The following is a 14,169-nucleotide window of genomic DNA, read 5'->3' as shown; positions in this document are numbered from 1 at the left end:
CAATAGAATCCAGCATCATAAACTTTTTTTGCTGTTAGTTGAGGCCCATAATGCCCTCCTGTTGGTCCTGTGTGACAATGGTTTAAAATTTTACTAGCTTCATCTCCGAATACACATCGGCGTATTATTCCATCGGGACAACTTTTAAACAAATGTGGATCTTCCCCGAAATAGTGTTTTATATCACTGAAGAATTTCTTTCGTTTTTGGTACGATAATCCTTTTTCAAGGAATCCACATACTAAGTAGTTTGCATAGTCTGCAAACCATGGAATTTCAGTATAATCTATCTTCAATAGATATTCATCAGGAAAGTTGTCTTGTATGGCCGATTCATTTAGAACTTCTAATTCAAGATTTTCAAGACGAGAAAGATGATCAGCGACGAGATTTTATGCTCCTCTTTTATCTCGGATTTCAATATCGAACTCTTGTAAGAGTAAGATCCAACGGATTAATCTTGGTTTGGCATCTAGTTTCGAAAATAGGTATCTAAGAGCAGAATGGTCGGTATAGACCACCGTTTTTGCTAGAATGAGATATGAATGAAATTTGTCAAAAGCAAAGACAATAGCAAGGAGTTCTTTTTCAGTAGTTGTATAGTTCGTTTGTTCTCCTTGTAATGTCTTACTAGCATAATATATAGGTTGAAATCGTTTTTCAATCCTTTGTCCTAAAACGGCTCCCATTGCAAAATCACTTGCATCGCACATTAGTTCAAACGATAGATTCCAATTTGGTGTTATCATGATCGGCGCATTAGTGAGTTTCTCTTTAAGAATGTTAAAAGATTTGATGCATTCATCTGAAAAGATGAATGGAGCATCCTTTTCTAGGAGTTTATTCATAGGAGTGGCAATTTTAGAAAAATCTTTTATGAAACGTCGGTAAAAACCGGCATGCCCTAGAAAACTCCTAACTCCTCTAACATTGGTGGGATGTGGAAGTTTAGCAATTACATCTACTTTAGCTCTATCCACTTCAATTCCTTCTTTTGAAATTTTATGTCCAAGAACGATGCCTTCTTTAACCATGAAATGGCATTTCTCCCAATTAAGTACTAGATTTGATTGTTCGCATCTAATCAGCATTCGTTCAAGATTAGCTAGACATGATTCAAATGTATCACCGAAGACTGAAAAGTCATCCATAAAAACTTCCATGCATTCTTCTATCATGTCGTGAAAAATCGCCATCATACACCTTTGGAAGGTTGTAGGGGCGTTGCAAAGTCCAAATGGCATGCGTTTGTAAGCAAAAGTACCATAAGGGCACGTGAATGTGGTTTTCTCTTGATCTTTGGGTGCTATTGGAATTTGAAAATATCCGGAAAAACCATCAAGAAAACAATAGTAACTATTTCCGGCTAATCTTTCCAACATTTGATCAATAAAAGGTAAGGGAAAGTGATCTTTTCTGGTGGCGTCATTTAATTTTCTATAATCAATACATACACACCATCCTGTTACAGTCCTAGTAGGAATAAGCTCATTTTTTTCATTTGTAATGACAGTCATGCCACCCTTCTTAGGCACGCATTGAACTGGGCTTACCCATGGACTATCAGAAATTGGATAAATTAGACCTGCGTCTAGCAGTTTAATAATTTCTTTTTTAACTACATCTTGCATATTCGGATTTAGTCTTCGTTGGCGTTGCACATACGTTTTATGACCTTCTTCCATAAGGATTTTATGTGTGCAATACGAAGGACTTATTCCTTTAATATCATGAATCTTCCATGCAATGGCTGGTTTATGAGCTTTCAACACAGAAATGAGTTGTGATTTCTCATTTTCAGTAAGAGAAGACGATATTATTACAGGTAATTCAGATTCACCATGTAAATAAGCGTATTCCAAATGGTTTAGAAGTGGCTTTAACTCTAATTTCGGAGGTTCTTCTATCGATGATTTGTATCGATATCTGTCTTCTTCTTTTAGCATTTGAATTTCTTCTGTTGTTGGTTCATATCCATTAGCTATAAGTGTAGCTAACATTTCAGCTTCATCAATTGGTTCATTACCTTCTCCTAAAGAACATTCTCCTATTCCTTGTAATTCTGGAAATTCCTCCAACAATTCTGCATGTGAATCTATAGTTTGAATATAATAACATGTATCAAATGCAGATTGCGGTTGTTGCATTGCTCTATCAACTAAAAAGGTAACACTCTCGTCCTCTATACTTAGGGTCAATTTCTTATCGAACACGTCTATCATTGCTTTAGCCGTGTTTAAGAATGGTCTTCCTAATATGAGAGGAACTTGAGAATCTTCTTCCATGTCCAGAAAAACAAAATCTACTGGAAATACTAAAGTACCAACTTTAACTAGCATGTTCTCCATTATCCCTCTAGGATATTTTATTGATCTATCGGCTAGTTGTATACTTATTCTTGTTGGTTTCAATTCTCCAAGGTCTAGTTTAGTGTATAGTGAATACGGCATTAAATTTATGCTAGCACCTAAGTCTGCCAATGCTTCTATTGAACTAAGACTACCCAGAAAACATGGAATTGTGAAACTTCCTGGATCAGATAGTTTTTCTGGTATTTTATTCAACAGCACTGCTGAACAATTAGCATTCATAGTAACAGCTGAGAGTTCTTCCATTTTCTTTCTATTCGTGATCAGATCTTTCAAGAATTTAGCATATCTAGGCATTCCTGAAATCACATCAATGAAAGGACGATTTACATTTATCTGTTTAAACATATCCAAGAATTTGGATTGCTCGGCTTCAAGTTTCTCTTTCTTCATTTTACTCGGGTAAGGAAGTGGTGGTTGGTATGGTTTAACATAAGGTTTAGCCTTAACTGTGTTATCTTCATTAACCTTTTCAACTACCGGTTCTTTTTCCTTATCTTGATTAGGTTGTGGTTCTTGTGGAGTAGGAATAGCTTCATCAGAAGTTACAGGTATTTCAGGTGGTTTAAGTGTTGTACCACTTCTTGTGGTAATGGATTTAGCTGTTTCATTCCGGGGGTTTGCATTTGTATCACTAGGTAGACTTTCCGGTTTTCTTTCACCTATTAACCTTGCTAGGTTACTTACTTCTTGTTCCAAGTTTTGAATAGAAGCTTGTTGATTTCTAAATGCTTGAGCATTTTGTTCATTAGTTTGTTTTTGAGATGTGAAAAACTGCGTTTGAGTTTCAACTAGCTTCGTCATCATATCTTCTAAATTCAGCTTTTTATCATCGGGTTGTGGTGGTTTGTTTTGAAAATTAGTTCTTTGCTGGTTGTAAGTATTGTTAGATACTTGTTGATTGCTAGGACCTTGTTGGTTATTGTATGGAATATTTCGGTTATAATTCTGATTTTGATTATAGATCGGTCTTGGCGGTTGATAATTATTCTGATAATTATTTCTAGGCCTTTGGTTTATGTATGAAATATTCTCTCTTTGTTCCATTGTTAATTCAATACTGAGACAATCTTTTGTCAAATGTGGTCCTCCACACTGCTCACAACTAATTCGTATTGAGTGGATATCTTTAGTCATCTTTTCCATTCGTCTCTCCACAGCATCTATCTTTGCGGAAATGGAATATAAGTCATGGCTAGAATCGGCTCTAGCTGCTTTAGATGATCTAACGATATCTTTTTCTTGGTGCCACTCATGTGAGTGGAAAGCAGTGTTATCAATAATTTTGTAAGCATCAGTTTCGGTTTTCTTCATAATGGAACCACCAGCTGCTATATTTATGTCTTTTCTTGTAGTGATGTCGCATCCTTGGTAGAATATTTGTACTATTTGACAGGTGTCTAAACCATGTTGCGGACATCCTCTTAATAACTTTCCAAATCTTGTCCACGCCTCATATAGAGTTTCATTCGGTTTCTGTGTGAACGTAACAATTTCTCCTTGAAGTCTTACGGCTTTAGATGCCGAAAAGAATTGTTTAAGAAAATTTTCAACTAAAACGTCCCATGTATTGATCGCCCCTTCAGGTAACGATTCCAACCAATCTTTGGCTTCTCCCTTTAAAGTCCAGGGAAATAACATGAGATATATCTGTTCATCCTCCACTTCTCGGATTTTAAATAGAGTGCAGATCCTATTAAAGGTACGAAGATGTTCATTTGGATCTTCCTTCGGCGCACCACTAAATTGGCATTGATTAGTCACCATGTGTAGAATTTGTCCTTTGATTTCATAATCTGGCGCATTAATGTCTGGATGAGTAATTGCATGACCTTGGCCAGTGCGTTTAGCTCTCATTCGGTCTTCCATACTTAAAGGTTCCAGATTCTCCATAATTGAATTTGTTGAATCGGAATCACTAGAGGATTCTGATTTAATGGTTCGTTCCTCAACAATCTCTGTTTGAATGATTGGTGGTTCCAGAGGAAAATTTAATGGTTCAGGATCTATGAATCGTCCCTGAATATTCTCCGGATTCTCAATTGTGAGGTCGGGTTCAAAAAATGGATTATCGGAAATTTGAATTAGAGTACTTGGTCGACTGGATGAAGATTCTAAAGAAAAATCAACGGCGGTAATATTTGCTAGATGTCTTGATCGAGTTACAGGTGGTGAACGTACAAAAGGTGGTGAACGTCTTGCTCGGTGCATTCACTGAATATCCTATTAGTTTTTAAAAGGAAAGAAAAATTATATAAGTTATCCAATTAATAGACTTTTCTGATTTTGCCCACGTTTCGAATAGCCAAAAGATGCAGCAGAGGGGCAGGATTCGTTTGGTCTCAATATAATTGAGGACTGTTTGGCTCCAATAACCCGGTCCACGTACAAATCCAACTATTACTACGAACCAGAAAATTTTGATGTCTATCAATTTAACCACTTAAAATAAATTTTCGTAATTTTAAGAAATTTAGATAAGAAGTAGAATAAAAATCTATGTTCTAAAACTAGTATGGCGAGAAATAAGAAAGAAAAAGAGCGCGTCGAAAAAGGTCGAAAAAGAAAAGATCGAAAAAATAAGAAAGAAAAAGAGTGACTTAAAAAACTTAAAAATACTTGACTAACCCAACCTTATTACTATCACTAACTTAAAATTATAATCGCAAATTGAGATTACTAATTGGAATGATAATTGATACATAGGTAAAAGGCGACTAAAAATATTAAAGCTTACAAGTAAAACTGTATCCCAAATGGCAATATCTTAAAAAGGAACTAAAACTTAAAAAGGCGTCGCAAAATTCTAAAGCACCTATATCTTAGTCTAAAGAAAAAGCACTTAAGGGATTTTACGGCAAAGCCTAAAAATCTAGAAATAAAAATAACTATGGCAAAAACTATGAATTAAAACTAAATACTAGCGAAAAATACAAATATTACGCTAAAAACAATTAAAAAAATAAAATATAAAAATATACTAAAAGTTGTAAAAAGTACAATTTTTATAAAAATATTATTTTTATATTATTTATTTTATAAAACTATTAATTTTAAAATTTAATTAAACTAATTAAACTAAATATATAAATTAAATCTAAAAACTAATAACTAATTAAATAATAAAACCTAATTAGGGTTTATTAAATAATAATAATAATACCCGTAATTAATGCAGTTTTAGGGTTGCAGTTGGCGTTTCAGACACTCTCATGCAATCGCATGAGTTTATGCCTTCGGGCTCATGCGATCGCATGAGCTGAGGTTTTGGGCCAGGTTACGGGCTGCTACAGTAGCAGGCCCGAGTGTTTTTATTATTTTTTTTTATTTTGCTGTTTTGAATTTTCTGTTTTATATATTTATGTAATATATTTATATAAATTAAATAAAACTTATATTTTTATAAAATAAAGATAAAGAAACTTTTATAGAACTTAAATATTTAACAAACTCTTAAAAATATTTATATTTTTGTTTTCTTTTTATATTTTTGAATATTTAAAACGTATTTTTACAAAAGCGTATTTTAATAAAAGTAAACTAAAAATAATTTTTTTTTCTTTTTAGCGTTGCGCTTCCGGCTTTTAAGCAAGAAAGTTCCCCGGCAGCGGTGCCAAAAATTCTTGATGTTAAAGCTAAGGGGTATAAAATACTATTAAATTTTACAAGGAAATACTATTAAATACGATACAATTTTATTTATTTATTTAGAGAATGGATATACTTAAACCTTGCTACAACACTTATAGGCAGTGTACCTAATCGTACAGTAGTGTAGTTTTTAGTAAGTCCGGTTCGTTCCACAGGGAAAATCTTTTAATCAAAGCTTAACGCTATATTAGTTTAATTTATAAAAATACAAATATATATATATATATAAGTAATATTATTATTATAAAGGGGGGTTTTTACCGTTTAATGACCGGTTTGTCGATTTTAAAACTTTAGTCGCAGTTAAAACCAAATGTAAAATATTAAATAAATAAAAGACTTAATTTAAAGCGTAAAGTAAATAACGATAATGAAATTGCGAATAATAAAAGTGCGATAAAATAAACTTGCGATAATTAAAAAGTACGATAGTTAAAAGTGCAATTAAATACAATAACAATAAATAAAAATGCGATAATTAGAAGTGCAATTAAATATAAAATAAAGGAAATTAAATATGAAATAAAAGAATTATGCTTATTTAAACTTCCGTAATCATGATGTTTGACGTGTTGATTTTAGTTTTATGCCCATGGGTTAATTGTCCTTTGTCCTGGATTATTTAATATATCCGTCTGGTTTTTTTCCATAACAGTCCATCAGTCATAAATATAAAGTGCGAGTGTCCTCGTCAAATTATCCTTATACCCGAAGTCAAATATTCCAACTAATTGGGGACTCAAACTGTAACAAGGTTTTATTACTTTGTTTAATAATTACACCAGGATGTCGACTGAGTGTAACCCAAGGTTTTAATACTTTGTTATCAATTATGCCAAGTGTCCTTGTACATAATTTCACCCCTATTTTAATAATTCTAGTGACTATTAATCCATTCCCGTGTCCGGTTAAATGAACGATTATTCGTACATATAAATACTCTGCCCATCGTATCCGATCGAGTGTATATGGTTATTTATAGGGACGTTCAATTGTAAATCTTTATATTAAAATTAACAAACTAACTTTTAGTTAAACAAATATAAAGCCCATTAATAGCCCATAGTCTAATTTTCACAAGTGTCGTTCTTTTGTCCAAACCCCAATTATGGTACAAAGCCCAATTACCCAATTTTAATATTTTTAGCCCAACATCATGATTACTTCGGATTAAATAAGAATAATAATAACTTAGCTACGAGACATTAATGTAAAAAGGTTGAACATAACTTACAATGATTAAAAATAGCGTAGCGTTACACGGACAGAATTTCGACTTACACCCTTACAACATTCGCTAACACACCCTTATTATTATAAATTAAAATTAAAATTAAAATTAAAATATAAATATAAATATATACTACGTATGAATGAGGAGAAGAAAAAGATGTGTTTTGTATTACACCAAAGCTCGATTTTTATAGGCATGTGGGCTGGAACTGTGCACCATGCCATCGCATGGAGTTTCTTCCTCCAGGCCATGCGATCGCATGGCCAGCTGGGGAGACTCAAAAGTCTTTGTTTTTTTATGCTGACGGTTTTTAAATATAATATAATATATATATTAATTTTAAGAATTAATTATATATTATATTATATTCATGTGCATAGTTGACTTGTAATTTTTAGTCCGTTGCGTCGAGCGTTGAGAGTTGACTCTGGTCCCGGTTCCGGATTTTCAAACGTCCTTGCGTACAATTTAATATCTTGTACTTTGCGTTTGGAATCTTGTACCCTTGTAATTTTGAGATGTTTCTTATCAATAATTGGAACCTCATTGATTGTATTTTGTACTTTTGAGCTTTTTGGTCGTTTGCGTCTTCAATTCGTCGAATCTGTCTTTTGTATTCACCTTTTATTATTTAAACGAATATCACTTGTAAATAGAACAGTTGCAACTAAAAACTTGTCTTTCTTGAGGGATAATGCTATGAAATATATGTTCGTTTTTAGCATTATCAGCAACTCACGAGTTTGGCGCTTGCTTAGTCACCCTAAGTAGTGGGTGTACTGTTGAGAATGTTATTGGTTTTAGTTACCTATCGTAACTAGGATGACCGATTTACGTGTGCGTGTGTTCGACGAGGACTTGAATTCCGTAATGGAATGCGACAAGTCTAATGATTGTGGTTTGAGTTACACTCGGTAGAGTGTGTGGTTAGAGAATCGTGTTAGGATTCTTGTTGTGAGTCGCCTTGGAATTGGCGAATCGGGAAGTCTTTGGGTCATTAAGCTCATGGGAGTAGGACCCGTTTGATGACGGTTGTGTTAGTGTGTTGTGGATTATAGGGTAACATTTGTAGTGACCCGAACTTTTCCATGTTTATATATATTAATTGAGATTGATATTTACATGATTAAATGTTTCCAACATGTTAAGCAATCAAACTTGTTAAGACTTGATTAATTGAAATAGGTTTCATATAGACAATTGACCACCCAAGTTGACCGGTGATTCACGAACGTTAAAACTTGTAAAAACTATATGATGACATATATATGGTTATATATATAGTTAACATGATATTATGATAAGTAAACATATCATTAAGTATATTAACAATGAACTACATATGTAAAAACAAGACTACTAACTTAATGATTTTGAAACGAGACATATATGTAACGATTATCGTTGTAACTACATTTAATGTATATATATCATATTAAGAGATATTCGTACATCATAATATCATGATAATATAATAATTTAAAATCTCTTTTGATATTATAAACATTGGGTTAACAACATTTAACAAGATCGTTAACCTAAAGGTTTCAAAACAACACTTACATGTAACGACTAACGATGACTTAACGACTCAGTTAAAATGTATATACATGTAGTGTTTTAATATGTATTCATACACTTTTGAAAGACTTCAAGACACTTATCAAAATACTTCTACTTAACAAAAATGCTTACAATTACATCCTCGTTCAGTTTCATCAACAATTCTACTCGTATGCACCCGTATTCGTACTCGTACAATACACAGCTTTTAGATGTATGTACTATTGGTATATACACTCCAATGATCAGCTCTTAGCAGCCCATGTGAGTCACCTAATACATGTGGGAACCATCATTTGGCAACTAGCATGAAATATCTCATAAAATTACAAAAATATGAGTAATCATTCATGACTTATTTACATGAAAACAAAATTACATATCCTTTATATCTAATCCATACACCAACGACCAAAAACACCTACAAACACTTTCATTCTTCAATTTTCTTCATCTAATTGATCTCTCTCAAGTTCTATCTTCAAGTTCTAAGTGTTCTTCATATATTTTACAAGTTCTAGTTACATAAAATCAAGAATACTTTCAAGTTTGCTAGCTCACTTCCAATCTTGTAAGGTGATCATCCAACCTCAAGAAATCTTTGTTTCTTACAGTAGGTTTATCCAAGGAACTTAAGGTAGTAATGATGTTCATAACATCATTCGATTCATACATATAAAGCTATCTTATTCGAAGGTTTAAACTTGTAATCACTAGAACATAGTTTAGTTAATTCTAAACTTGTTCGCAAACAAAAGTTAATCCTTCTAACTTGACTTTTAAAATCAACTAAACACATGTTCTATATCTATATGATATGCTAACTTAATGATTTAAAACCTGGAAACACGAAAAACACCGTAAAACCGGATTTACGCCGTCGTAGTAACACCGCGGGCTGTTTTGGGTTAGTTAATTAAAAACTATGATAAACTTTGATTTTAAAGTTGTTATTCTGAGAAAATGATTTTTATTATGAACATGAAACTATATCCAAAAATTATGATTAAACTCAAAGTGGAAGTATGTTTTCTAAAATGGTCATCTAGACGTCGTTCTTTCGACTGAAATGACTACCTTTACAAAAACGACTTGTAACTTATTTTTCCGACTATAAACCTATACTTTTCTGTTTAGATTCATAAAATAGAGTTCAATATGAAACCATAGCAATTTGATTCACTCAAAACGGATTTAAAATGAAGAAGTAATGGGTAAAACAAGATTGGATAATTTTTCTCATTTTAGCTACGTGAAAATTGGTAACAAATCTATTCCAACCATAACTTAATCAACTTGTATTGTATATTATGTAATCTTGAGATACCATAGACACGTATACAATGTTTCGACCTATCATGTCGACACATCTATATATATTTCGGAACAACCATAGACACTCTATATGTGAATGTTGGAGTTAGCTATACAGGGTTGAGGTTGATTCCAAAATATATATAGTTTGAGTTGTGATCAATACTGAGATACGTATACACTGGGTCGTGGATTGATTCAAGATAATATTTATCGATTTATTTCTGTACATCTAACTGTGGACAACTAGTTGTAGGTTACTAACGAGGACAGCTGACTTAATAAACTTAAAACATCAAAATATATTAAAAGTGTTGTAAATATATTTTGAACATACTTTGATATATATGTATATATTGTTATAGGTTCGTGAATCAACCAGTGGCCAAGTCTTACTTCCCGACGAAGTAAAAATCTGTGAAAGTGAGTTATAGTCCCACTTTTAAAATCTAATATTTTTGGGATGAGAATACATGCAGGTTTTATAAATGATTTACAAAATAGACACAAGTACGTGAAACTACATTCTATGGTTGAATTATCGAAATCGAATATGCCCCTTTTTATTAAGTCTGGTAATCTATGAATTAGGGAACAGACACCCTAATTGACGCGAATCCTAAAGATAGATCTATTGGGCCTAACAAACCCCATCCAAAGTACCGGATGCTTTAGTACTTCGAAATTTATATCATATCCGAAGGGTGTCCCGGAATGATGGGGATATTCTTATATATGCATCTTGTTAATGTCGGTTACCAGGTGTTCACCATATGAATGATTTTTATCTCTGTGTATGGGATGTGTATTTAAATATGAAATCTTGTGGTCTATTATTATGATTTGATATATATAGGTTAAACCTATAACTCACCAACATTTTTGTTGACGTTTTAAGCATGTTTATTCTCAGGTGATTATTAAGAGCTTCCGCTGTCGCATACTTAAATAAGGACGAGATTTGGAGTCCATGCTTGTATGATATTGTGTAAAAACTGCATTCAAGAAACTTATTTTGTTGTAACATATTTGTATTGTAAACCATTATGTAATGGTCGTGTGTAAACAGGATATTTTAGATTATCATTATTTGATAATCTACGTAAAGCTTTTTAAACCTTTATTGATGAAATAAAGGTTATGGTTTGTTTTAAAATGAATGCAGTCTTTGAAAAACGTCTCATATAGAGGTCAAAACCTCGCAACGAAATCAATTAATATAGAACGTTTTTAATCAATAAGAACGGGACATTTCAGTTGGTATCCGAGCGTTGGTCTTAGAGAACCAGAAAATTTGCATTAGTGTGTCTTATCGAGTTTGTTAGGATGCATTAGTGAGTCTGGACTTCGACCGTGTTTTCTTTAAAAATGATTGCTTAACATTTTTGTTGGAAACTATATATTTTTAACATATGAATATTATGTGATATATTAATCTCTTAACGTGTTTGATATTATGTGATAGATGTCTACCTCTAGAACAAGTCCCATTGACTCACCTAATAATAATGAAGAGTTAAATGTAAATTGGAATGATTCGTGGACTGATTCACAAGTTCCCGAAGAGGAACCGGAAGAGGAGTCGGAACCGGAAGAAGAATCGGAACCGGAAGAAGAAATAGAACCGGTGGGGGAAATAATAAAACGGTTAAGTAAAAGAGAATCCTCAACTAACCGACCAAGGTTAATTATGGTCAATGGTGTTTCCGCCAAGGAAGCAAAATATTGGGAGGATTACCAATTCTCCGATGAATCGGATTCCGACGAGAATTCCGATGATGTTATAGAAATTACCCCAACTGAATTTAAAAAGGCAAAAGAAAATAATAAGGGAAAGGGCATAAAAATAGAGAAATCTAATTCCAACCCCGATGAACTTTATATGTATCGTCAACCCTCGAAGTCCTTAAGTTGTAACAATGACCCGGGAACCTCTAAACCACCAGGTTTTTCTAAACCAATGTGGAAAACGACGGCTCGTATTAGGGGAACATCATATATCCCTAGAAACTTGGCAAAACGAACCAAAACCGAAGAAGAAGAAACAAGCGAGTCGGAATAAGATAGTTGTATTCGTGTGGTGTAATATATGTAATATAGTATGCTTATGCTTTATGATATATGTAAAAATTGCTTGTATTAATAAGTATTTTTTTTATGAATCTAACTCTTGTCTATTTTACAGTATAAAAACACAAAATGGATAGACAACCCAATATTTTAAGAGACCTACCCGGAGACATGATTGATGAAATCTTGTCTAGAGTCGGCCAGAATTCCTCGGCACAACTATTTAATGCGAGATCAGTTTGTAAGACATTCGAAGAACGTTCCAAGAATGTCTTGGTTTATAAGAGACTTTCATTTGAAAGATGGGGGATATCACATTGGGAAACCCATAAGTTACGATGTGTTTACTTTGACGCATATATTGCGGGGAACCCAAATGCTATTTTACGCAACGGGTTAAGAAATTATTTTGACTCAATATATCCGAATATTGGACTTCGTGATTTAGAAAAAGCGGCTAACATGCAACATAAAGAAGCATGTTATGCTTACGGATTAGTAATGTTCGCTTCTCACCAAAGTGAGAACAAGAACATCGGGCTACAACTATTAAACAAAACGTTTCCACAAGTGACGGAGTCGGTAATTGGGGTAAGAAATGAGGTTTTTAGATTATTACAGGACTGTTGGACATTACGTAACCCTCGTCCCTTTGATGACGTTACAACACGCTGTCTTATCAACGGCCATAACGGTTATGTTGCACAAGACCAAGGATGGGAAGTAGTCCTAGTAAAACCAGAATGCATGACTTGTTTCTGGACGTATGAATTACGTGTCTTTATTGCCTTTGCCGAACGACTTGTGTACTAGCTAGAATTGTCTTCACAACTATCTTGTATCAAAGTTATTGTGTGCTATATTTCATGCTTTATGTAAAATAAGCGGTATTGTAAGTTTGTAAAATATTGTATAAAAGTTTGAACGAGAAATATTATTACAATCAGTTTTTCATATAGAATTGTAGTAGTTGAATTGTATATTAGCTACTAAGTATGAACTTAACGGGTAGGTACTACCCGAATTTAAACTTATAAAACGCTAATATGAAGAAAAAGCTTTTATAAATGAGTTCATATTATGCTACGAAATACTATTAACTACTCTTAATATTCTGTATGATTAACTTGTTCCATTTAACTATTTTGAAGGAAATGGCACCGACTACTCGACACACCGTGAATATGAATGAAGAGGAATTCCGTACTTTTCTAGCTTCAAACATAGCCGCAGTACAGGCTGCGCTACATACCAACAATAACCTTGGATCTAGCAGTACAGGAAATCGTGTAGGATGCACCTACAAAGAATTCACTGCCTGCAAACCTTTGGAATTTGATGGAACCGAAGGACCGATCGGATTGAAACGGTGGACCGAGAAGGTCGAATCGGTGTTTGCCATAAGTAAGTGTACTGAAGAGGACAAAGTGAAGTACGCTACGCATACCTTCACAGGTTCTGCGTTAACATGGTGGAATACCTATCTAGAGCAAGTGGGACAAGACGATGCGTACGCACTACCGTGGTCAGCATTCAAGCACTTGATGAACGAGAAGTACCGTCCCAGAACCGAGGTCAATAAGCTCAAGACAGAACTTAGAGGGTTACGAACCCAAGGATTTGATATTACCACGTACGAAAGACGATTCACAGAATTGTGCCTATTGTGTCCGGGAGCATTCGAAGATGAGGAAGAGAAGATCGACGCGTTTGTGAAAGGATTACCGGAAAGAATCCAAGAAGATATAAGTTCACACGAGCCCGCCTCCATACAACAGGCATGTAGAATGGCTCACAAACTCGTGAACCAAATTGAAGAAAGAATTAAAGAACAGACTGCTGAAGAGGCCAATGTGAAGCAAGTTAAAAGAAAGTGGGAGGAAAACGGTGATAAGAATCACCAATACAACAACAACAGCAATTACAACAATAATCGCAACAATTATCCCAACAATCGCAACATCAATC

Source organism: Rutidosis leptorrhynchoides, chromosome 2 (assembly GCF_046630445.1).
Source record: "Rutidosis leptorrhynchoides isolate AG116_Rl617_1_P2 chromosome 2, CSIRO_AGI_Rlap_v1, whole genome shotgun sequence".
Classification (NCBI taxonomy): domain Eukaryota; kingdom Viridiplantae; phylum Streptophyta; class Magnoliopsida; order Asterales; family Asteraceae; genus Rutidosis; species Rutidosis leptorrhynchoides.
The sequence above is the reverse complement of the archived record's forward strand: the minus strand, read 5'-3'. Positions refer to the sequence as shown.